Here is a 27,467-nt window from a genome sequence, read left to right on the forward strand (position 1 = left end):
GATTTCAAGTGCGAGATTGTTGGATGTGAAGTCCAGCGATCATTTCATCTCCCCTTCTTGGTCCCTTCATCAGCTCTTGAAGACTATTGTATATATATGAGGGAAAAATCTTGTGTATGCTCTGCAATGAATAATAAAGATTAATGCCTGACTTTCCCATGGATGTAGTCTAACTGGCCAACGACATTACATTCTTGTGTCTGTGTGAAAATATGAGTTTTAAAGTTTGTTTAATAACTTAACTACTAGTATTAGAGCTTGTGAGATCCAAGGAGAGTGGGTTAAGAAAGGTAGGAGCAACAAAAGCAGGATGAGTCACAGGAAGCTTGAACATCCCAGGCATGGATCCCTTGGATTCTTGCATTGCAAGAGAGCTTTGTTAGGATGAGGAAGCACCGAGAGGGGGGGTGAACCAATATGGAAATATTTAATAACTTTCTTCTTGAATTTAGACCACAATTGATAAATGAAAGTAAAAACATTTAAATAAAGAAAGATCCAACACAGCACATCATAATACCATTATTTGTTATTGAGAAAAAGTTGGTTAAAGAAAAACTCCAGTGAGGCCCAGTGGGGGTGATACTCACAAATATCTCACTACAACAGTAATAAGGCGCCCTATCAAAGGCTTAAGTACAAAAGGGGAATGCACTTGCATTTAGGCCTACAACCTAGACCTCATTGCTCAATTACATAATCCAGTACATCAAGGCATAAAGCCAATTATGCAATCAAAATGGACTTACAGTCCTATACTGAACTGACGAGTAGCATCACAAATGCTTGTACAGTCCCAATGAAGCTCTAGTACAAAATGTTGTTTCTAAACACTAGATCTGTATCTGCATATAATTTTCGCCAACCATTCCATGCATCACATATCATCTATATCCATTGCAACCAAAAACTCAATCTGAAGTATCATTTCATAACACAAAATATAGCTTCGTTGGCTTCCTCAATGAAACATGCATAATCCATAACTCTTCCTTAGCCAAATTACCAAGGTCCAAAACACAACGTGCTAACCAAAATAGATCTTCTTTGATGTCGGTTCCATCAAAATGTAACATTAACCAAAGAGTTAATACAAAATATTCATGCATACCGATGGATTAAACTGAACCACTGTCTTTACAAAAACTGCCAACCAGATATTCAATGACAAATATCTGATGCACATGCCAACACTTAAGTCTGTGATCATCAGATTAGACATAATCCTATGTCTACTTGATCTATATAAATATAGGGAAAATATAAAATATATAGGAAAATTTGCATATATACATTACATTCATATGAAGACATGGATAAACCATGCCATTTTTACATCATAGAACCTTAACATACAACATTTCAATAATCAAACTCAATGCTCAATATGCTATAGTGCATTCATAGTTTAGAATAATTGTTAGTGTGCATGTAATATTAAAATAATAATATTAAAATTTGAAATTTAGCCAAGAACATAATTTAAAATTCATTTCCAATAGCAACAAGAACAATAACCCACCTTCCAAATTGAAACACACTACTATCATTTAATTCTGAAATTACACTTCCAATTCATTGTAAGTGGACTGATTTAATACAAAAGGCTCCTCTATACAGTTCTGATCATGATATAGGTTTGTTACAGTAAAACGATATATTGATGCAACTTCCAATATTCACTATATCTTCCACAAATGACCCAGATCAACCCAAGACCAACCAAGCACTGATGTATTGCCAAAAAATGACATAAGGATGCATGTTCTAGGTCTATAATGCACTTTTCAGACTTTCCCAACACTTTGCAAACAGTTTGCTATATAATTCTGAGTGTGTAGCGTGATTGTAACAACAATATTAATTCCATGATTCTTAACGTAATGTTGTCAAATACTAATTAGAGCACCCCAAATAGTAGGAGTTAACTACCAAACAATAATAAGAATTTTAGGGGAAACCTAGAAGGAAGGGCCCACTTTAAAATTAAAAAAGAAGATGTTTTATAAAAGAAAAATATTTCATAAGTGTTGATGTTGCCTGTAAAATTGGGGATGCCTGTTTATCTTGGGGACTTCCAAGGCATCCCCTACCGTCCCCAAATTTTTTTCCCAAAGTCCCCAAGTTTTGGGATGTTTCCTGGGAATTTTCAGAAAAGGGGGATGGGGTGGGGACATCCCCTAGCTGTCCCCAAGGCCTTGGAATGTTTCTAGTACGGGGACGGGGGTTTTAGGCTAGGGATGCATCCACAGGTAACACAACTACTCTCATCTTAGTCAAAAAAATTCTTCTCCTACTCAATACATCAACTACCTTGTTTGACTGTCCACTCCTACACTTCAAATACAAAAGTATAACTCTATAAGAACTCAATCCATCTCATGTGTCTTTGATTCAACTTGTTGATTTTAAGGATCACTAACAGAGTAAACTATTATATCAGAATGTAACAACTGTAATTATCCTTACTTGATATTTTTGTACTATAGAAGAAATGATCCATGGTTTTAGGCTAGGGATGCGTCCCCAGGTAACACAACTTCTACTCTCATCTTAGTCAAAAAAAAATTCTTCTCCTACTCAATACATTAACTACCTTGTTTGACTGTCCACTCCTACACTTCAAATACAAAAGTATAGCTCTATAAGAACTCAACCCATCTCATGTGTCATGCTGATTCAACTTGTTAATTTTAAGGATCACTAACAGAGTAAACTATTATATCAGAATGTAACAACTGTAATTATCTTTACTTGATATCTTTGTACTATAGAAGGAATGATCCAAACCCATGTCTTTATATTTCAGATAATGCAATCTTCAGATCCGATTGCTATCCAATAATCTTCAGAATTATTCACCAGTGGAGTATCAACAATTTAACTATTATAATCTGCAGAGAGGAGAAGTAGAGATGCAACTAAACAACAATAGAAGCATAAAACACATATAAATTGAAAATTTAAATTCAATATCCAATATTACAATTTGATCATACCAAGTTTTCTTTTGAAGTGTTCCAACTTCACTTTAGCAAGAGGCTTGGTAAAGATATCTGCTGTTTTCTCATTATTACTTATGTACTCCAATTGAATGACTCCTCAATCCACCATATCTCTAATGTAGTGATAAGGAATTACAATATGCTTGGAACGATTGTAGAAGACTAGATTAGCTGAGAGCTTGATACAACTCTGATTTTCGTAATGAATCACAGTGGGCTTCAAAGGTCTTTTGAACAAATCAACTAGCAATTTTCGTAACCATACAGCTTCTCTTGCTCCCAAAGAAGAGTCAATATATTCTGCTTTGGTAGAACTTAATGCAATTGAAGACTGTTTTTTGCTGAACCAAGAAACCATTCCAGATCCAAGACTGAAGCAACATCCAGAAGTACTTTTACGTTCAGTAGGGCTGTTTGCCCATCAGAATCAAAATATACATGAAGATTGATTTTTACTTGATCATATTTGACTCCCATGCCAATAGTGCCTTTTAGATATCTCAAGATGTATTTAGCTGCATGTAGATGTATCTTTTTTGGTGCACACATAAACTGACTTAAGGTGTTAGTTGCATAACATACGTCAGGACGAGTATTCACTAAATACATTAAGGATCCAATAATTTGCTTGTAGTAAGTAGGACTCCATAGATTCAAATTTGATCATATCATCCTTCAGTTTGTATAGATTGACTTCCATAGGAGTAGTAGTTGGTTTATATTCCATCATCCCAAATTTTGTTAAAATATCAATTGTATATTTTTCCGGATTCGGAAAAATGTAGTTACCCTTTTGCCAGACTTCCAATCCTAGGAAGTAGTGTAGAAGCTCTAAATCTTTCATATCAAACTCTATTGTTAGTTCTTGTTTTCATTTCTTTATGAGATGTTCTTCACCTGTTATCAACAAATCATCAACATATAACACAAGAATAATCATATCATCACCATCTATCTTGAAGTATAAGTTAGGATCAACTTCATTTTTAGAGTATCCTAACTTTGTTAGATAGTTGTCTATTCTTTCATACCATGCTCTGGGAGCCTGTTTGAGACCATATAGTGCTTTCTTTAACTTACATACGTGAGATTTACTGTCATGAGTGTAGAACCCTTTTGGTTGCTCGATATAAACTTCTTCTTCAATTTTACCATTTAAGAATGCTGTTTTAACATCCATTTGATGAACTTTCCATTCTTTGGATGCTGCAAGAGTCAGGATAGTTCTTACTGAAGTGTATCTAGCAACTGGAGCAAATGTTTCTTCATAATCGATACCTTCTTTCTTTGAGAAACCTTGTGCTATAAATATCTCAATGTACTTTTCAATGCTGCCGTCAGGTGCATGCTTAATTTTGAACCACTTAGAAGAAACAACTAATTTGTTTTTAGGTCTAGGTACAATATTTTATAGATCATTTTTTAGTATAGAATTATATTCTTCAATCGTTGCTTCTTTCCAAGGTTGGCTTGATAGTGCTTCTTTAACATTTGAAGGTTCTGTTTTTATAAGTTCAGTTAACAATGCTACTGTTGGTACCCAGTATAGACCCAATGATTAAAATTTTCAGTGTGGAATTTTGAACCTCTTTGAACTAAGGTTCAAAGTAGTTTGAAGTGGTTCAAGCAATTCGAAGTGGTTCAGGTGTTTCCCATAGGTTTAGTCCAATTCAAAGACTAAGTTCGTTAATTCAAAAGTGCAGCCCCTCTTTCTAGAGAATCAAATTCAAAAGTTCAAGGCACACGTATAAAAGCAAAAATGGTCAAGTTAAAGTTCGTTGATTTAGAAGTTAAAAACTTTGTCAAATAGTTATTGATGAGAATTATATAAGATGTGCATATGGTCAAATGCCAGTGGTTAACAAGAAATCATCTTTAGATGCAAGCGACTTCAAATTTGACGACCCGCGTGTGTGGTTGGAATGTTTTGGGATCAAGTTCAAAAAACTCCAATGAACAAAAATAAGGGGCATAATTGTATCTAGTGCATAGCCTATCAATTTGAATATGTAGGTACTTCGAGTTTGGGTTTTGCACATACCATTTGAAATTGTCGGCTAGCATAGTTACACAAATACCTACATCCAAAGGAAGCTGATAATCACAGATCATAATGATTGTGGGTCATTCCATCACCAAACATTTAATGAAATTTTCATGTGCAACATTTCATGTTCCATGATTTTACAATTATCATATGTGATACATAATGATTTGAAGCAGATACGTGTTGAGTGACCCACTATCCCACTTTGAATAAGCATGCTAAGGCTCTTGACAATTGTCCATGAAGAGCCACGGGTTGTGGAGATAATTTGATCCAAGGACTTTAGATTTTGAAAACCATATTCCATATGTGCAAGGCATAAAGGAATTCAAACCCTACATGCATGTGAGTTGCAGTCATAAGAGAATAAAGGCAAGAGTGAGCTCGGGTCTTTAGGGTCAAGGCTGCGGACCAACACATGGAAAATGTTCATGTAGATTCAAGGAGTTATTAGGTACTCAGTCTAGATTGATAATGTTTGGGATTAAAATATGTTCTCACATGCTCGAGCCTAAGAAAGTAGTGTTGAAACATGGCATCATCTCAGACGTCCTCTCATGATACAGTTCTATATGACAAGCGGAAACCAGTCATAAAAGAATATTTATTGCCAAAATTGTCTCGCAACTGCACACGGTGGCCGGTAGTATGGAGATTGCAATAGACGATGCATGCAAAATGTTTGACATAATGCTCGAGGTTTAGCACAGTGAACCCGACCCAACATCTGGGCTTTGACAGCAATCAAGATCCCCGATAGCTTGTCTCATGTCGAAGTTATGATAATCATGCTCTATGAAGAGTACAAATCCGCATGGTGACCCTGAATGTGTGCAGAGATAGGAAGATTGGAGCTTGAAGGCAGTTTGTTCACCCATGCAACACAGGCATGATCGTCATTGTGCAAATTCAATACAAGAAGAGGCTATACTCCCTCCCCATCCAATGGTAAAGATGGGAAACGAGGCTATAGCAGTGGTACTTCCCTAATAAACATCTACAACACTCTAGTCGCTTTTCATCATCAAATAAAAAGGATTACTCGAGTTGTTTTGGTCAGGTCAGAGTGTGTCGAAACGTCGAAGGTGGGAGCTATGCATATAACAAATCATGACAATGGTAATGGGAATAGCGATCACCATATCATAGTTAGCTAACATTTCATCCACCTGGGAAGTATGTAGATATTTCTAAGTTCAAGAATCTTGATTAAAAGAGTTAATTCCAAACTTGACGGTGGGAAGATACTATACATTCATACCTCAGGGACAAATGGCCCATCCCGCAGTACGACTCTAGTTTCTCTTGAGTTATAATTCAAAACATTCTTGTATGATCACAAAGTAAAGAGTCTGATCGAGAATCTCATCTAGTGTTGTTCATCGAGATGAAGGAGCAATGTATATGTGTGATGACATATAACATACAACCAAATCAAACTGATGCTAGAGGGATTTTCTATATCAGAGCAGCATGCTCCATCCCGATAAAGAAACATCTCCATGTCACATATCCTCATATATGGGAGCTTGTGAAAGATATGAGCTGTTGGCTAAAAGTAAAATTTTGATGAGTCATCCCCAAAATTTACCATCAACATTGGGAAAATGTTGTAGATAAATTTAAAAGACTTAACATGAGATGAGGCCACCAAGAAATGATTCTTTAATGTGATTTTAAATGCCAATATTAGCGGTTTTGGGACAGAATGGTGGAGCATTATGTTCATAATGTTAAAATGGAAATATGAAAGAAGAAGAGGTAATTTCCAAGAATCAGTTTTGTAATTGAAAAAGCTCCAAGACCGATCAAGATAAATATACATCCATGAGATCAAGAAGGGGTTCCAGTTCTTCGGAGAGGGGAAAGAAAGCAGATTATGGACTATGGAAGAGTAGAGCTTTTATTCTTTTTCTGGACTTTGTGTTGGGAAAAGGAAGAAATTTTGATTTTACATAATGTAAGGGAGGGAATTTTTGTTTCTTCTAGATGGTGATTCTAATGCAAATATGTAATGAGATCTATGTAATCTTTTACATTTTAGAGAAGGGAGATTTGAGAGATAATTGCACACCAAAACTTGGAGTTTGGGCAGTTATCGTTCCACTAATTGTGATCTTTGTATAGCTTTCAGTTTTCTTTAAATGCATTTTAGTGTCACTGTTTTCTAAATACGTTTTGATTTCAATATGTCTTTGAAGCTTTGATTCTTCACTTTCTCAAGAGGATGAAAGATTTATTCCTTGTTTTCGTTCTCTTTGTAATGTGGTGTTCAGGTAAATGAACTTTGTGTCATTTACTGTTTATTTTCCTTTTAGTCACTTAGTTTCTTCGCATCTACGTCACGTTTATGAGTAGATGTTTGTATACCTTTTGTGCTTTTTGGTTAAAAACATCCGTATTTGTATTTCTGTGAAGTCATTGTAAATTATACACGAGGAGCTGTACCCAGACAAATTCAGAAGGCATTTACACTTTTCAATTGTGAAGTGACCCAACTATTAGTGCATATTCAGTCTTCTTAACTGGGCTTTGGGGTTAATTTGTATTTATTTCTTTGGAGGACAATCTGTTGACTAACAGCTACATAGCATGACTGGTTTCTTGTTCTTTTACTTTCTCGAATCACTTTATTAGGTTCAACATGATTCTCTTCTATTATTTTCCTAACCCAAAGTGGCCTCTTTTTATTGTTAACATTTTCAGAATCTTCATGATGGTTCAATATCATTCTCCCTCTCAATTTTTGTTGTGTGATTTTCATCTATTTCAGGAATAGGTTTTGTAAATGATTCATCATTGTTTTTAGAAATATTGAAGGCAATATCTTCTTCAAATTTCACATCTCTACTAATCTCAATTGTTCTTTGACCCAAAACAAAAACCCTGTAGCCTTTGGTTGTTTCACTGTATCTAATGAGTATCCCCATCTTTCCGTATGGTTCTAGTTTTGTTCTTTTCTCTTTAGGAATGTGAATATAAACAGGACACCCAAATATCCTTAGGTGACTTAGATCTGGTTTAATATTTGTAAATACTTCTTTAGGAGCGGTGTTTTCTAAACCTGAGTGTGGACATTTGTTTTGAATGTAGATTGTAGCATTAGATGCTTCAGCTCAAAAGGAAGTATGAAGGTTTTAATCGTGCATTATTAGTCTGGCTGATTCAACAATTGATCTATTTTTACGTTTTGCAACTCCATTTTGTTGAGGATTATATGGTATAGAAAACTCCCTCTTAATCCCACCAGTAATGCAAAAGTTTTTAAAAATTTCGGAGATGTATTCACCTCCATTGTCTAACCTTAGTATTTTTATTTTCTGTCCTGATTGGTTTTCAACTAGAGCTTTGAATTCCTTGAATTTTGATAATACTTCAGTTGATTCCTTCTGTTTTAGGAAGTAGATCCAAGTTCTTCTAGAATAGTCATCAATAAAAATTACATAAAAGAGACAGCCGTTTAGTTAAGGTATAGACATAGGACCTCAAAGGTCAATGTGGATCAGTTCAAGAATAGATTTTGATTTGTGAACACTTTTAAGAAATGATTGCTATGTGTTTTTGCCTAGGGCACATCCTTTGTAGATGCTTAAGTGATCAATTTTGAGACTAGGTAATCCTTTTGCAATTTTTCTTATAGATGATAATGCACGATAGTCAAGATGACCTAGCCTCCTATGCCAAATTTTGGTAGAATTTGAGGTTTCATGGCTTAGGGCTAAGTTTTGATTATTACAAAGTTTATAAGACTTCCGTCTCTAAATCCAATAGAAATAGCTTTCTTGATATTAGAGTTCTTTGGCTAAGATAGAACTTTGTCCTCTTGAAAAGTGACTTTGAATCCTTGATCAGCAAAACCAGAAATAGAGACCAAATTCCTTTTTATATCAGGTACATATAAAACATTTTTGACTTGGAAAGCAATTCCTGAATTTAGGTGAATTGAGCAGGAGCCAATACCTTTGATAGGATGAGTAGAATTATCTCCAATAGTGACTTCTTCTAAGAAGTATTTTGAGAAGTTTTCAAAATTGTCTCTAAAACCTATTATATGTCGAGATGCTCCACTATTTATAATCCAAGTGTTCTTGTTTGAGTTTAATTCACTTGAAAGAGCTAAATAAAATGCATAGTTTTCTTTTTCCTCTTTCTCTACTTCCTCTCCTTTGATTTCTGCTAGGGCTGCTTGAATTTTCTTCCGTTCAAGGCATAAGTTATGAGAGTGACCAATTTTATCACATTTGAAACATCTTTGGACCAATCACGTTTCTTATATGATTTGTCAAATTCCCTTTTACTATGTTTGAATTTTCTTTACTTGTTTGAATTTGCATGAAGAGCTTGAATGTCTCCCTCTTGCTTTATACTTAGTCCTCTTGAGACTAATCTTGATCCTTTTTGTGTGCAATCATTTTTTAGTAATTCAAATTTAGGAAGCTCAAGTTGGGAGCTTAGACCTCGAATAAATGTTTCCCAAGATAGAGGAAGTCCTTTTAATGCTATCATGCTAAGTTCTTTGTCATCAACTTGATTTTCCATTGTTGCAAGTTGATCTTTTAATTCAGAAATTCTTAGAAAATAGGATGTAATAGATTCCCCATTATTCATCTTTATGCACTGTTTTAGAGTTAGCAGTCTGTGGAAATCTGTTCGCATTATTAGGGTTAGTAGTCTACTAGTATTGTTGATTTCAAATGTGTCTTTGATAGTAGAGAACATTTCAAATGTAGTCTTAAGAGTGGATATAGAGGGAAGAATATGATCTTTCACAGAGTCTATTATAATTTTCATTGCCTTGTTATTGTGTCTTTTCCATGTCGTTTTATCTGAATCATTTCCAGGCATGGATTTGTTTGTTTCTATGTACTCCTCTAATTCCATTTCTCTTAATATTATCATGACTCTAATTTTCCATGATGAAAAATTTGATGCTCCCTCAAGTCTATCCAACAGTGATCACCATTTTGATTTAAGGATATAATTTAAATTTTATAAATCTGAGATTTTAGATTTAATTCCGAATAAGAAAGTTTCTTATCAAAATGGCTCTGATACCATGTTACTTTTAAGGATCACTGACAGAGTAAACTATTATATCAGAATGCAACAATTGTAATTATCCTTACTTGATATCTTTGTACTATAGAAGGAATGATACAAACCTGTGTATTTGTATTTCAGATAATGCAATCTTTTGACTGCTGTCTAGTAATCTTCAGAATTATTCACCAATGGAGTATCAACAATTTAATTGTTATAATCTGGGACTTGTATGCCTTAGATTGATATAGTTCCCAGCGATCTCTTGACACATATATATAACCATGAGAAGTCATGTCTGTTAATTCCGTAACTTTATAATCCTACTGTTCTGATAAAACAAATTGTACAGATCTGATTATAGAAATGATGGCTTTTGAAACCTATAAATATGTTATATTGTTCCTTAGAGAACTGGCACCTATCTTAGGTTAATCCTTGTTTGTTTTATCAGTAACAAAGATTAGTTAACTTAAGTATTATATTGTTCATGTCTTAAATAGGTGCTGATTTATAGGAAATAGTCCTGGCCGATCAAGGAAAATACATGCCACTTCTAGGGTCATGTTCATTGGTCAGCGTATTTATAGAGGAATGTTTTGTGGATAAAAAGCACACAAATAGATTTCAAGTCTGCTTCTTTAGCAATTATTTCCTCATCGATTTATATCAGAATATAAGATATTACTTGCAGAATAATAATCAACAAAGGAAGATTTCATATTCACTAAGGATTAGAACAAGACTATAACCATTCAAAGAAAGATATTAAATCGGAGTTAGTTGCAAAATACTATCGAACATTTCATCAGAGTTTTGCAGAAACTTTACATGGTATCAGAGCCAAGTTATCAAACCTAGGGCTTTGCAAAATTCAGTTATCAGACTTATTTTAGCAACTTTCTCCTATCTTTAATGGCATACAAATTAGACTCGAGGATAGGTTTGATGCAAAATAACACTTTGAAGCTTGGAAATTTAGAATCATGATAATTCTTGAAGAGAATGATGTAAAACAATTTGTTGATGGAGCATCCAAACAACCTCTAGTCGAACCTCACAAATCTATCTGGAGTAGAGGAAATAGAAAAGCTATTCAAATCATTTTAGATGGAGTTAAAAATGATATCGTATCTATGCTTACAAAACATCAAACTGCATTTGATATGATGAATGCATTACAAAATGCATATGAGTTAAACAATGCAACTAGGGTTCTTGCACTAAAAAGACAACTAAATCACATTCAGATAAAGAAAGGAGAATCTATAAATTCTTACTTCCTAAGGGTTGCCGGCACAATAGATGAATTATCAAGTATAGGAACCATTATTAGTGATACAAAATTAACACTAATGGCCATAGATGGATTACCAGATTCGTGGGAGACATTTGCACAAGGAATAAGTTGCAGAGATAATCTTCCGGACTTCAACAAACTTAGGAACGATTGTCTTCAAGAGGAATCCAGAAAACTTAAAAAATGAGGGAAATCGAAAATAGAAGATGAGGAACTTCATGTTCTTAATACAAACTCCTATAAGGGTAAGAAAAAGCATTTCAAAAAGAAAAAGGGAAATCAAAAGAATAAAAAACCAAGAAAGACTTATTCAAAATAAAGTGCTTCAAATGTGAAAAATATGGACACTATAAATCCAATTGTCCTGAGAATTCCAAACGAGCTAACTGTACAAATGTTAGTAGAGAAGAAGATACTTATAAGTCATCTAAGAATTTTTGGTTGTCTTGTATGTATCCGTGTTCCAAAAGAAAAGAGAACCAAGTTAGAACCCTCTGGGAGGAAAGGTATTTTTGTAGGGTATAGTGAAACATCTAAGGCATATAGGATTTTCATACCTGGATAGAAAAATATTAAACTTAGTAGGGATGTAATCTTTGAAGAAGATCTTTCATTCAAAAGAGCCATAAGTTCTGATGAACCTTCTCCTTTATCTAGTTCTAAAGAAATAGTGAATCTAGGTCCCAGAGGGAGAACTTAGAAGAAATCGAGGATGAAATTCAAAAGATGAACCTTGAAGAAAATTTAAAGGAAACACCACTTTGGACCATTAAAACAGTTGAAGCAGCTCAAGACTTTGCTACACCTTCTGGAATAGTCAAAGAAAGCAAAAGACCTAAAAGATTCTCTAGTTATACATCAAACATGAGTGATTTATCCAAAATAAAACCAACCAATCCTTTTGATGCTATTAGACATACAGCTTGGAAAGAAGCTGCGAGAGAAGAATACCAATCTATTATGAAAAATAATGTTTTGAAAATTGTTCCAAGACCTAAAGGAAAATCTGTTGTTTCTTCCAAGTGGATATTTAAAATAAAGCATGCTGCTGACAGTAGTATTGAGAAGTATAAAGCCGGATTTGTAGCTAGAGGATTTTCTCAAAAAGAAGGGATTCCGATTGATTATGAAGAAACCTTTGCTCCTGTTGCTAGATATACCTCTGTAAGAGCAGTCTTAGCAATTGCCGCATCAAAGGGATGGAAGGTGCATCAGATGGATGTGAAAACAACATTCCTAAATGGAAAGATTTCAGAAGAAGTATATCTTGAGCAATCAGAAGGATTTGAAACTCATGATCCTAACACTTTTGTTTGCAGGTTCAAGAAAGCTCTCTATGGGCTTAAATAGGCTCCCAAGGCTTGGTATAAAAGAATAGATAAGTATCTCACCAGCTTAGGATTCTCCAAGAATGTAGCTGATCCAAATTTATATTATAAAAGAGATAAAGATGATATGGTAATTCTGATATTGTATGTTGATGATTTACTAATAACAGGTGATGATCATCTCATAGATTAGTGCAAGAAAGATCTAACTAGAGAATTCAAAATGAAAGATTTGAGACTCTATTACTTCCTAGGACTCGAAGTATGGCAAAATTCTGATAGTATCATACTTAATCAACGAAAGTATACATCAAACATTTTTAAGAGATTTGGAATGTGGAATTGCAAACCTATGTCTTCTCCAATGGAGACTAATCTACATAAACTTAAGGAAGCAGCAACAGAATCACCTTTCATAGATTCTACTCTCTATAGATAGATGATTGTGTCCCTTATGTACTTAGTAAATACAAGACTGGATATTTGCTATGCAGTTAAAGCCTTAAGTCAGTTTATGTGTGAACCAAAGGAGATTCGCCTAGTTGTGGTTAAACACATTATGAGATACTTACAAGGCACTCTTAATTTTCGACTCAAATATGAGAAAGTTGCTTTAGACTTGCATGGATTCACAGACTCAGATTGGGGTGGAAGTGTTAAAGACAAAAAAAAGTACTTTAGGATGTTGTTTCAGTTTAGGATCAGCTATGATATCTTGGATATGCAGAAAACAGTCTTCAGTAGCTCAGAGCTCCATAGAAGTTGAATACATTGTAGCAACAATGGCCTCTCGAGAAGCAGTCTGGCTAAGGAAGTTACTTGTAGGATTATTTGGACAAGCTATGAATCCTACGATTATTCATTGTTATAATTAGAGTTCCATCGAGCTTTTAGTGAATCCAGTGTTTCATGACAGGTTCAAGCATATTGAAATTCCTTACCATTATGTAAAAGATATGGTAGACAAGAATTCTGTAAATTTAGAATACATTTGCATTGCAGATCAGACAACAGATATTCTCACCAAACCTCTATCTAGAGTAAAGATAGACCACTTCAGGAGAAGATTTGGTGTGGTTGAATTGTAATTCATTTGTATTCTTCAAATTATTAATAAAATAATTTTTTTTGTTATGCTATTGACTGTTATGGGCTCCACCATTTGCATTCATTATTTTAAAACATTATGAGAGGTGATGACCTCTTAGATAATGTGCTAAACAATAGAGTTCTATTGTAAGATTTAGTTGAGTTTTAGATCGTATTGTGATATGGATATTGCTATGTCTATGAGTCACAATTTGGATAAAGGAAGAATTTTAGTATTCTCCGGATTTATTCTGTATTCTAGTAGATCTTAAACTCAAGATCTTGTTGTGATATAGAAGAGCCAGTACCTATGGATCACAACTTGGATAAATGAAGAATTTAAATTATTCTTCGGATTTTATCCTATATATTGCTTTCATGCAATATCATTATCACTAGTGTAAGTGATGATTCACATCACAGGTATAGTGATATAAGTATCATTTGTTCTATAATACCTCATGCTTGAGGATTCAGATAGATATAGAGTATCATTCTATGCTTAATAATATTATTTGATGATGCTAGATATGTTATCTCTCAGTATGATTATCAAGTTAAGAGGGAGTGTTAATTCCGTAACTTTATAATCCTACTGTTTCAATGAAACAGATCGTACAGATCTGATTATAGAAATGATGGCTTTTGAAACCTATAAATATGTTATATTGTTCCTTAGAGAACCGTCACCTATCTTAGGTTAATCCTTGTTTGTTTTATCACTAACAAAGATTAGTTAAGTACTATATTGTTCATGTCTTAAATAGGTGCCGATTTATAGGAAATAGTCCTAGCCGATGAAGGAAAAGACATGTCCCTTCAAGGGTCATGTTCATTGGTCAGTGTATTTATAGAGGAATGTTTTGTGGATAAAGAGCACACAAATAGATTTCAAGTCTGCTTCTTTATCAATTATTTCCTCATTGATTTATATCAGACTATAAGATATTAATTGCAGAACAACAGTCAACAAAGGAAGATTTCATATTCACTAAGGATCAGAACAAGACCATAACCATTGGAAGAAAGATATTAAATCAGAGCTAGTTGCAGAATATTACTGAACATTTAATCAGAGTTTTTGCAGAAACTTTACAATGTCTCCATAGAGACATGACTCTATGTGACCAAAGGTCACGCAGGGTCATGCCTCTACGTAGGCATGACTAACTAAACATAAACATAACCAATCATTGCCTAGTATAATCCATGGCAGTCGACGACAATTTAATTAGTAATTGGTGGCAGATACAAAGCCTCGATAATCTCCAATCCATAAGCCCGATATGAATGAAGTACATTTTGTGAATATCTGAGAACCTATGTATATATATATATATATATATTTTTTTTTTTTCACTGAAGAATGTACAGAATTCATTAAATCATAATTGCATGTATATAGTATTACTTCAACTGATGCTATACATCAAAATAACTTATGCTGACTACTCAAATATTGCAATGCTTTATGATCAGTATACAACACATTCCTTTAGTAACAAGTAATGTTTCCATTTCTTTAAAGCTTAAACTATGGCATAAAATTCCTAGTCATAAACTGAGGATCTCTTCTCTGCATCATTCAACTTTCCACTATAAAAAGCAATAGGTCTATCTTCTTGACTCAATAGAACTCCAAATGCATTTCCACTTGCATTACAATCCACTTGAAATATCTTAGTGAAATTACGTAAAGCCAATACTAGTATCAATAACTTTTTATTAAAGCAATTCAAAACTTTTAGCTTCTCCTTGTGTCCCCATTAAATTTTTCTAATCACCTCTCACAGTTTTGTCATACGATTGCAAACCGAACTGAAATTCTTGATAAGCTGTTGGTAAAAACTAGATCCATGAATGTTCTAACTTCTCCAACACTCTAGTGCAGGCCATTCAACAAATGTTTTAACCTTCTCAGAATTCGTCTTCAAACCTTTGGCTTAAATCACAAATCCCAAATGAACTAACTCTTCATAAAAGTATATCTTGATATTGATCAACAGTTACTCTTCCTTCAATCTTTGCAACACTTTCTTCAGATGCAACAAATGCTCCTCCTTGCTCTTACAAAAAATCAGAATATCATCCAAGTATACAATCATAAATTTACCCAAGGATTTCTTCAATACCTCATTCATTAGCCTCATGAAGGTACTAGGTGCTTTGGTCAAATCAAAAGCCATAAAATTCCTTCGGTAACAAGTAATGTTTCCATTTCTTCAAAGCTTAAACTAAGGCATAAGATTCCTAGTCATAAACTAAGGATCTCTTCTCTGCATCATTCAACTTTCCACTGTAAAAAGCAATAGGTCTATCTTCTTGACTCAATACAACTCCAAATGCATTTCCACTTGCATTACAATCCACTTGAAATATCTTAGTGAAATTATGTAAAGCCAATACTAGTATCAATAACTTTTTATTAAAGCAATTCAAAACTTTTAGCTTCTCCTTGTGTTCCCATTAAATTTTTCTAATCACCTCTCATACTTTTGTTATACGATTGCAAACCGAATTGAAATTCTTGATAAGCTGTTGGTAAAAGCTAGATCCATGAATGGTCTAACTTCTTCAACACTCTACTGTAGGCCATTCAACAATTGTTTTAACCTTCTTAGGATCCATCTTCAAACCGTTGACTTAAATCACAAATCCCAAATGAACCAACTCTTCATAAAAGTACATTTCTTGATATTGATCAACAATTTCTCTCCCTTCAGTCTTTGCAATACTTATCTTAGGTGCAACAAATGGTCTTCCTTGCTTTTACGAAAAATCAGAATATCATCCAACTATACAATCATAAATTTACCCAAGGATTTCTTCAAGACCTTATTCGTTAGCCTCATGAAAGTACTAGGTGCTTTGTTCAAATCAAAAGCCATAACCAGCTACTCATACAAACCCTCATTAGTCTTGAAAGCAGTTTTCCGTTCATCTCCTTTGATTTTGATCTGATGATAACCACTCTTTAAATCAATTTTGGCAAAATACTTTGCTCCACTCAAACAATCCATTATTTCACCCATCCTAGGTAAAGAAAATCTATACTTCACAATGATTTTGTTTATAACTTTGGAGTCAATTTACATCCTTCATTCTCCAATTTTTTGGTGACAATACAATACATACTTCACAAGGACTCAAACTTTTCTATGATCAATCCTTTCTCCAACAACTCTTGCACTTGCTTATTTAACTCTTCATTCTTTGCAAGTGTCATTCAATGTGGTGCCTTATTTGGTAAGCTTGCTCCCGGAATTAGATCATACAGTGATTGCTACTCCTAACAGGGGTTAATCCATCAAATACATTATTTGAAATGATGTCTTAAAATTCTATCAGCAATTCCATTACTTACAGTGGTTGCTCATCCACTGTTTATCAAATTAGGTTTCTTAGGAATTAAAGAAAAACACATACTCTCTTTTTTCAAGCATTCAACTAAATAAACTCTTACTCTTGTATAATTCACATTCTTAGAATCTTCTATCAATGGTAACAATACTCACTTCATCCCATTAGCCACAATAACCTATTTAATCTACCATCATGCATTACTTGTCTATCATATTACCATGGTCTACCCAACAAAATATGACAACAATCCATCAGCATAATATCACAAAGAACTTCATCATGATATGACCCAATCTTCAATTTCAAAAGTCATTGTTCACTTACTAGAACCTTATGATAATCTTTGACCCATGCAATCTGGTATGACTTTAGGTGCTTCCTTCTTGGCAACTGTAACTTGGAAACCAACTCCCTTGATACTAAATTATCTGAACTTTCACTATTAGTAATGAATTCGCAACAGTTTCCTGCAACTTTACATCTTGTTTTGAACAAATTTTTCCACATCACCAGTTCTTGATTACTTTCCTCATTACATAGGGCTCTTCCATTAGGGATGCTCCTCTTTTACAAATGCATTTTTGCTATTGCTACCGCTCTTCTTGCTTGAATTCCCATGAATGCACTCGAATGCTATACGACCTTTGCCACATTCAAAGCAAGTTCCTTTAAACCAATTTCTCCTCTCTTTTGTGACCATTACCTCTAGGGTATCTACCTCCTCTTCCTTGATATGCGTGATATCCCCCTTCTGAAATAAGAACAAATTATTGATGTATGTACAAGAATATACATACATACATACACACACACACGCACACACACACATATATACTTATTTAGTTATTGCAAATACCATTATAGACATGATGATTGTTTACAATCAATATTAAAAATAATAATAATTAGTTTATTAATAATTGTTAAGGATTTCAGAGTAACTTGTAATAGCACTTGCTTTTAATTTTTGTGTGTTTCAAGTTACCTTCTCAATGAATATGTATATAATATTAAGAGACGTGGGAATAGTGTGCTCTACACTATTCCTAGACCCTCTCCCGCCACATAGGGAAGGGAAATGAACAAGCCAACATTTGAAAGAGAGGGAGAGGGTCTAGAGACAAAAAGAAAGAGGGATCTAGCCTGGTGGAAAGCTCTAGAGATTTGCTTTTCAGAATAGCCATTATGCTTGAAAACATGTTGAAGACGGGTCAGCTCGAAGTCTAAGTTATCTTCATTACAAATTTGAGAGGTCCTCAAAGGGGTTTGACGCCCATTTTTTGGCATTTCCCCTCTCAAGGACACCGAGGATGTCTTTTTGGAGTCTAGTGTTTATAAAGCTTTTTGTTCATGCGGCATGCTTTACATAGGTAAAATAGGTCGCTCCTTAAACACCAGAATCAAAGAGCATGCTGCTGATATCAAGCATGAATGTATTCTTAAGTCTGCCCTTGTTGAGCATTCCTCCACAACTAAGCACCACATCTGCTTGGAGAACACTCAAGTTATGTTCAAGGAAGACAACTTCTTCAAAAGAAAGCTTAGGGAGATGATTGAAATCAATAATAGCCCCTCTAACCTTAATAGAGATAATGGTTGGTCTTAAGTAATTATTGGCAGCCTTTCTTGTGTAGCCTGAGACACTCTCCCCATCTTGACCCTTCTACCTAGCCTCCCCTCCTGCTTCCCCCTTTTTCTTTCTCGCCCCTCTTCTTGCTTCTCTCATCTATGTATCCCCTTAGGAGACTCTCTCTCTCTCTCTTCATGTGTTTTGGCCTCGTCCTTTCCTTCCCTTCCCTTTCCTGTTTTTGTGGTTTGTTTGCTCTAGGTCTTTGGTTTAGTTCCCTTGTTGTGTGTTGGATAGTGTGTTGTGTTTGATTTTCCATGCTCTATTGTGTAAACTCTCTTGTCTTGGGGATATGTTGGTTTTCTCTTGTATCTCTATGTGGCCTTTTGGCTTGTTCTTGTGTTATCTCCTTGTGGCATATTGCTTGTTCTTATCTTGTTTTGTTTGCATTTTCTTGCTTGTTTTTATGTTGTGCTCGGTTTCACATTTTTTCCTTTGTAATTTCCTTTGCAATTTTGGAGCGTGCTTGGTAGTTGGTTAATACTTAAGTTCATTATACAATAATAGAAGTAAATAATTGGTTGGGTTAAAAAGATTCAATAAATGGATTATTGTTAATTCATGCAAGGAGTCCTTTTTTAGCATTGTTTTTCTTACTTCTGCTATTGTGTTATATGTTGTACTTAGTATTATTATGATTTTGTTATTTTGGATTGTAGATTGTATGGATTTGATTGAAGGAATTGTTACCAATTCATATATTAATTCCTTTTTGCATTTTCGTAGTTCTTTAGTATTTTTCTTACTTTTCTTGTTCTCTTTAGTTTCCTTTTATTTTAGGTCTATGGGTTGTGCTTTAATGTGTGGTTAGATTTTAAGTTTAGTATAGTATATATTAATAAAAGTAAAAATAGTTTGATTTATAAAGAACTAATAACTGTTTGGTTATTAATGCAAATATTAATTCTTCCTTTTATTTTCGCATTACTTTTACTATTAGATATTATACTAAAGTTTCATTATATATATTTATATCAATGCTTTATTTATTTTGGTGTGTTTTTTCTCTTTCTTTTTCATTTTTCTCTTTTTCATTAGTTTAGGTTATTTTTATTTATTTTTGAGGTGTTTGGTTTTACTTTCAAAATTTTCTCATTTTTTGTTGTGTTGTCTTGTAAACCTTGGTTTGTGTGTTTGCCTTCTCTCTCCATCCTTGCTCCTCATTTTAATCTATGCTAAGTTTGCAATCTAGATTTTCAATTCCTTGCTTTCTTGCATCTTGATGATGGATCATGTTTTATGATTCAAAATGTTGATGCTAAAAACTATCACACGATCTATCTCAGAAGAGAAATTAAACAAACAATGTTCTCTTTACTAGTGGAGTAGTGGTGGTAGGAGCTTGAGTTGAGAAAGGGAATTTTAATACCTTATCCGGTTGTAGACCAAGTAGTTGAAGATCCTGTGTTGACTCTTTCCCTTTTTCCTCACTTTGTTGGGTTGTCTTTGCTCCTCTTTCCTGACCTCTTTGGTTTCCTTGCTCTAAGGCTATATTATCCATTGTGAGATCAATGTTAGGCAAGGGACTTTCTCTACGAGTTGGGATAATTCACCATCCCTTTTCTTCTGGCTACCCAAAGCCTCCTCTAGCAACACCTAATGGATGATCTTGTGGTTGGTGCACTTGGAACTGCAACATTTTGAGTTGGTGGGGGTGTTGGATTCTCAGTGGGAGCAATAGGGGTGCTTGATGGTGCAGTGTCTTCTCCCCCTTTCTTCTTCATCAACTAAACTATGGTTCTTTTTAGGACAAGTGTTGTTCTTGTATCAAGATCGTCCAACTTCAAGGCTTCTCAATCGATTAGATCTAATGGAGTAGGATTTACTACATTTGATTTCTCCTCTATAACTCCATAAGTATTGAATTGGAGATGGTATTCTTGAATTTATCCATTGGTCATTCTAAACCATGACCTTTTTTACACTTCATAAATATTTCCATTGTTTGCCTAGAAATCCTTTAGTGCAAAGACATGATTGTATATTGACCCTAGCTGCATGTTACTTCTCACAAAATAGCTCAGATCAAAATGTCCTCTCAAAATATCATATGTTTGCATTGTATTCTTGTTTTCCACCTTGGCAATGTTTATAACATTGGAAGAGTATGAGCATGTGCATACTCCCCATGAAATGGGGAAAGTGATGCCTCCCTTATGCCTCTCTACACACCTTATTGCCGGAGATTTGTCTACATAGCTCGACCATAATAATTTTATTATCTACGTAAAGGGGCGACTTCCACGGAAAATCATCAAACACACCATTCCTAATATAGGTGAAAATGAGGAGCGGGATGAAACAGCTTCCATAAGTTTGAATTAACATGGTGGCTTGTTGGTAAATGGATTTGTCGTTTCTATAAAATAAACGATTAAAACTCTTTGTGCACAATTCTCAAGACAAAAACAACTTTCCAACAGTAGAAGAATTGTTATTCTCTAATTCTTCTTTGAATTTTACTAAGGTTCAGCTCCCTTGTCAAATGTTCAATAGAAGTACTTTTAAATGTGAAATACTTTTAACTAGAAAGCAATAAGGCATCCCGTCTATTGTTGGATAGAGGGAAAAATGAGATAAATAAAAATGAAGTAAAATGATCAACATATATAACAATGGAAATACACAATTTTTCCATCAGCACATGCATTCAAGAGAAACAATAACAGATTAATTAAATACATATGGAATCTGCATTATTTATGGATCCAGTAACAGAAAGTAACTCCACAATTCAATATTGATTCAAGAATAAGCCAACAAAGAATAACCCAAATCATAAAATCTTTGAATAGTTTATGAGATCTTTCATTCATTCAAAACTCATTCCATTTTTGTATGTTACTGATGATTCAAAATACTTGCAGACAAACCAAAAGTAAGTACTAAACTGAAGTTTTCAGTTTGATATCAATCAAAAACTGCCAACCTTTACTACTACAAAGTTTCATGTATATATAGATCATTGCCCAATAATCTCCATTAAAGCTCAATTCTCATACAATTTAAGAAAGTAGTCGAAATAATCAATCCACGGGTATGCCAGACCCAAAAAATTACTATTAAGAGTTTATCTCAAACGAATGTAAAGCAATAAATTTTTTAAAGTTAGTCATTTACTTGCTGCTTAAGTGGCTTCTCTTCTTCTTCGTCATCTTTTGGGTTGATTGGTCCTCATGCCAGTTTCCATCCTCTAAACATGCCTATGAACTCGGACATCATAGTCGTATTTGGACTCTTTATACTTTGAAGCCGGTTCTTCCATGTGTCCTTATCCTGTTTCGTCTTGGTCACAATGTCTAGGTATTCAGGAAGTTGTCGATTGCACATGTCTATCATTGGCTCAACCTTGGCTACTTTAGTAAGATCGGATGTGATAATATCAACATTGTTTTTAATCAGGTTCAGGGGTTCTTCATACTGCTTCATTAATGTCTCAACATTAGAACCTCCTTCTTTGAAAGGTGCAGAATTGGTTGAACTGATTGTCTGAAAGTCCTTGTTCACACTCTCTAGTGGAGTTTTGAACTCTTTCTCGAAAGATTGCATACGAGAGATGGCTGAACCATAATTAGACACCCTCCAAGCTATGTTTTTTTTGCAAAACATGAATGAACCCTACATTGACATGTTGCAACGGATTCTCCTCTAGGAATTTGCTTGAACCATATTCTTCTACCTCTACCAATTGGGTGATCATGGTTGACAACCCTTCAACTTCCGTTATCCAGATTGTCACTTGAAGACGAGATTCATTGAGAATGATCTCAGCAAGAGTGAAGATTTTGTGCAAATCTTGTATGAACTTAGCAACTAGGCTTATCACTTGATCAATCCAATTATAGACAACAACGATCACAACTTTCCCCTTTTTCAAATCATCCATCAATTGTTGATTCTTAGGTGCACTTGGATCAAATGTGAGTTGTGTTTGATCATTGGATGTCAAACCTTGTCCTTTTAGTGAACTTATATATTCAGCCACTGCATTTATTTCTGCCTTAAGCTTTTTCTTCTCAATTCCATCTTTTTGAGATTGCAAAACAATTTGCTCGGTTGATGCTTCCAACCAATGCTCTTTTGTTTCACATTTGATTACTCCTAGGTCTGTGCAAGTAACTTCAAAGTTGCTCAGATCAAGCTCATCTGTACCCTCATGATTATATGTAGCCACTTCTGCAATGCTTTTACATGTCACGTTGTCAAACACTATCCTGGCTGTGCTCTTAGTTCTCTTAGGTTTTGGAGTCCTAGTAGTGTACTTGCTTACAATATCATCTACAGGAAAGCAAATAGGTACCAAGCTTCGTATCTTATTTATTGAAGCAACTAACCAATTTGGAGTGGAAGCAACAACGTTTTGAGGTTCATTACTCTTGGCTGGAGTATTCATAATTTCTATTCTCTGAGGGGATGTGCCCATTGTCATCTAGACTTGTTGATGATTGTCAATAAATTTGCCAATTGGTTCTTTGTTAGGTTCACTATTGACCTGAATGGCTTCATTAGATCCCACTGGTGTTGACATCTTGGCTTTACTCTTGGAACGGGTTTTCCGCACTGAGGAAGTATCAATACCTTTCACACTACTAATTCTTGAAGATCTCAACAGCATTAGAACATTTAGGATCAATGGATTTTTGAACATGTTTTCTCTTTTTCATCTTTAGCCAAGAATTTGCTCTTTCAAAGACAACTTTCGTCCTTTCAAGAATGTTATCTTCGTCTTCAGAATCCAAATTTATAACAACTTGTTTGTAAGTCAGAAACTCAACTGCTTGAGTGTCAATAAGATTTGACTTATCTTCTATAATACCTGTGGTGTCCACATCCATACTCGGCTGATACAACTTAATCTGAGAAACGGTAAACCTGGAAGATTCTCTTTTCCATACTTCCAGCTCATCTGCACAATCCTCCCAAAAGTCTTCAACATTATGAACAGGCAAAAACTTTACATTGGGTCCAAACAAGTTATGAAATATCTCCTTGCTATCAAAATTTGGCCTAGCATGATAGAAGCCAAAACAGAAGTTGACTAAATGTGAACCTATACATATGGCATCTTGCATGCTTCTACAAATTAATTTGCCTAGTTTAAGTAGGAAGATAATATCTGATGCTTCTTCAGCAAAAAACTTTATGACAGTAACTAGTTGCCGAGACACTTCTGCTAGGATAAAACAATCAAGGGCATATTTGGGAAGTCGCATAGGTTCATCATCAAAGCCACCTATCCTCAAATAAGTAAATTTAGGATACTAAATGTATATGTCCCATAAGATTGAACAAGTTTCTGAGACTTAGAAGATAATCTATGATGAGGAGAACCTATCATTTCAAAACATAGCTTCCCAGAGAAAATATCATGGACCTTTTTGAAATTATCCAAACCTTTATCCTTTTGCAACACAGGACAATAATTATACACAATGATGTTTTTGGTCCAGGATTCATGAGATAAAGATTGCAAATCTTGGGTACTAGCTAACATATACATCAAATACGAGGACATATAAAAATCTTTCTTTAGGTTCAAAGCCCACTTAAGCTGGTCCCTCAAAGAGCTAGCAATTAACTCATTCCAGTCTAAAAATTGTGACCCTTTCAACACTATCTGGATGTAAAAATACATCCAATCTTCAAATAACATCACATCTAGAGAACCACATATCCCGTGTAGCAAAACTATTATATCATGAACTCATGGAGACATATGATCCTTCATAAGGGTTTTCGGTAGCCTAGAACCACCTTTGTAAAATGATACAATCCAACTCTTTGCAATGACATTCCTACAGATATTTGAAGTTCCTGAAAACTTCACCAAAGATGATGTAGGAGTCAAATCGACAAACTCTTGTTCTTCAAGACGGAACAATTTAGACACAGATTATCTAGTGATGCTTAGCAATACACTCCCATTCTTTTTCAAAATACTCTTGCTAGGTACATTATACTTTTGAATACATTCTTGAATCAATTCTGGATAGGGATATGCTGGCGGGAAGGTGGAAGCCATAAGAAAATTACAATCCAAGACTTTAGTGGAAAAGAGTTTTGAAAGTGTCTCGCATAACCTCTCTGTAACCCCCCCTAAATCAACCCCTAGGAGGTTTGTATTTGATATGACAGGTGACTTACTATACAAGCTACGAGTATTTCCAAACATATGCAGGGTAGACCTCATGACTCAGAATCTCTCTTTTGGAAATGAAAGAAGCAATTACTACCCTTTCTATAAAAAGATGAAAGGAAAAAAGAATTGGGAAATATGTAAGTTACTTGAGGAACAACAACTAGAGCAACTATGAAAGTTAATTCTCTCTCTAGACTTCTGCAGCGAGCATTTAAATCACCTGAGGAAACTTTTTTTTTTTTTTTACAAAGGATGATTTACCTCATATAGACATTGAAATAGGGACAAGGCATTGATTATGAGATGAGCATAATGAATCCTTACATGTCATGAAAAAAGGGAGGATGGGACTGTATATGAGCAATGTTAGTATGCTAATAGAAACCAAATTTAAATAAAGCTTCTACGAACTAAACAAAATTCATAAACTTCAAGATAGACTAAGATGAGCTCTCAATTGAGAATATGAGCCATTAATGGGCTCTCTCAATAAGAAGCTCTCTTGTTGAGTGGCTTTGTCTAAATAGATAGGATTTATGTTCAAGCTTATGCTTCAAAAAGGGCTTCAAATGGAGTTGGAATTTGGGTGTGAGTGTATGGTTTTGATGTAAAATGGCTTCTTAAAATGGCATTATGACTTTACTTCATGGATTGTGTTGTTTTGCAAAGGGGAAGGATCCTATTTATAGGCAAGAGGCTTGAGGGATTGAGGGCTAAGATGCAAGGGTGGGAAAAAGCTCATGGAGGGCTCAGATTGCATGAGAGGAGAGCACATGGATTGTGCTTCCTTACAACCAATCAGGGAGTGACACATGTCACAAAGTGAGAGGATGGAGGAAAGGGGAAGGATGAGTCAACAAAGGAGGCTCAAGGGATAAAATCTTCATAAAGACCCTCATAATGGCTTGTAAGAGCAATAAAAGGGCTTGGAAGAGTCATTTATGGCCTAGTGGGCTTCATAAAGTTTTATGGTTGGGATATTTTGAAAGAGATGAGAGGAATTTCGACTTGGGCTTGATTAGGAAGGTTCTAAGTTTGCTTAGGATTGTGCAAATGATTAGAGGATGGATTAGGATGGTTTAGGATTAGCTTAGGGATAGGCAAGTGGATGGCATTTAATGAGGGTGGGTGAAGGAGGAGATATTTGTTAACTTTGGCTTGGGTTAGTAAGTCTTAACCTATTTTTAGGGAATGTGACAAGGTTAGGAGGGGATTAGGATTAGGTTTAACTTTAAAGACATCTTCTAGAAGAGTCTAGACTTTGGATGAGGATAAAGACTTTCTAGAATAGTTTAGAACTTCCTAGGATGAGGATAAAGACTTTCTAGAAGAGTCTAGAACTTTTTAGGATGAGGATAAATTAGATTTTAGGAAATAAATAAAGTTTTATTTATTTCAAGGGTTTGGGTTGAGGAGATATTTATTAAATTTTTTTAATAAACATGAAGATTAATATTTAATCTTAATTAAATATTTTCAGTTGGGATTAGGGGTAGGAAATGATGGGATTAGCCTTTAATCAAAATTAAAGAAGGATTAGAAGATTTTGGAAGAGGTTAGTGATTTTAAGGAAATTGGCCAAGTTTTGGGCAAAAAAATAAATTTTTTATTTATTTTGGGTTTTTTGGTCAATTTATTAATTAAATAATTAATAAATAAGGAAATAATGATTAAATAAGATTTAAACATTTTTGGGAGGGATTCCTTAATTAAATATTTTAAATTAAGATAAAGGGATTTAATGGCATAAAAATTAATTAATTAATTAATTAAATAATTAATTAATAAATGATGATGTCATCAGGAATTTTTCAAAAAATAAAAATACTTTATTTTCTAAAGGTTTTTAGGTGTCTACAGGGACTACTACGACATCTAGCATTATTTACAAGGCAAGAAACTCAAATGATATTTTTCCTTCGCATGCGCCAAATCTTTACTTTAATTCTCTTAATCAACATCTTGGCGCGATTATTAATGATGACCCTATCTCAAAACATTAACTATCTGTCACCTTTCCACAATTGATCAAGTTACACACGAGTGTGTCAGTTCCAGAATGGCATCTAGTTGTAGCGCAATTTTTCCCTAAACTTTGCAGCACGTCCAGTGAGGGCCTACCAGAAATTGTTGTATGAGAACCAAAGATAAGTTGAACTAAAGGAACCATTAAACTGTTGAACCTGATTCAAGGGGTACAAAGAGGTTTTGAACTACTTTGTACCTTTTGAGAGTGGTACAAAGTGGTTCAGGATTACTTAAAGAAACTTTGAACCTTTTGACATGATAAAAACAATACATTTGTCATGGAGGTTTTATGGGTCAAACTTGGTCAATAATAGGCAAAGCGAGAGACAGATACCATTAGGAAAAAATTCATTAATGAGCCACTGGAAATTGTTTATTGCATCTTAAATTAATAGATTGACAAAAGGCAGAACCAATGGTTCAAAATAACAATGAAAGGAGTGAATCAGAAAAAGAAACCAAAGAAATGGTGACTCTGACAAATCCTGAACTAAGATGGCT

General features: G+C 34.4%; 1 protein-coding gene across 4 annotated transcripts in view; it reads left to right on the top strand.

The window, feature by feature from the left end:
* The window catches only part of LOC149550638 (uncharacterized), a 38,755-nt gene that overhangs the window by 852 nt on the left and 10,436 nt on the right, over positions 1-27,467 (top strand). The gene's annotated exons all lie outside the window — the stretch shown is intronic.

Source organism: Cupressus sempervirens, chromosome 7, assembly GCF_028749045.1.
Source record: "Cupressus sempervirens isolate cs-2001-9-10 chromosome 7, ASM2874904v1, whole genome shotgun sequence".
Taxonomy (NCBI): domain Eukaryota; kingdom Viridiplantae; phylum Streptophyta; class Pinopsida; order Cupressales; family Cupressaceae; genus Cupressus; species Cupressus sempervirens.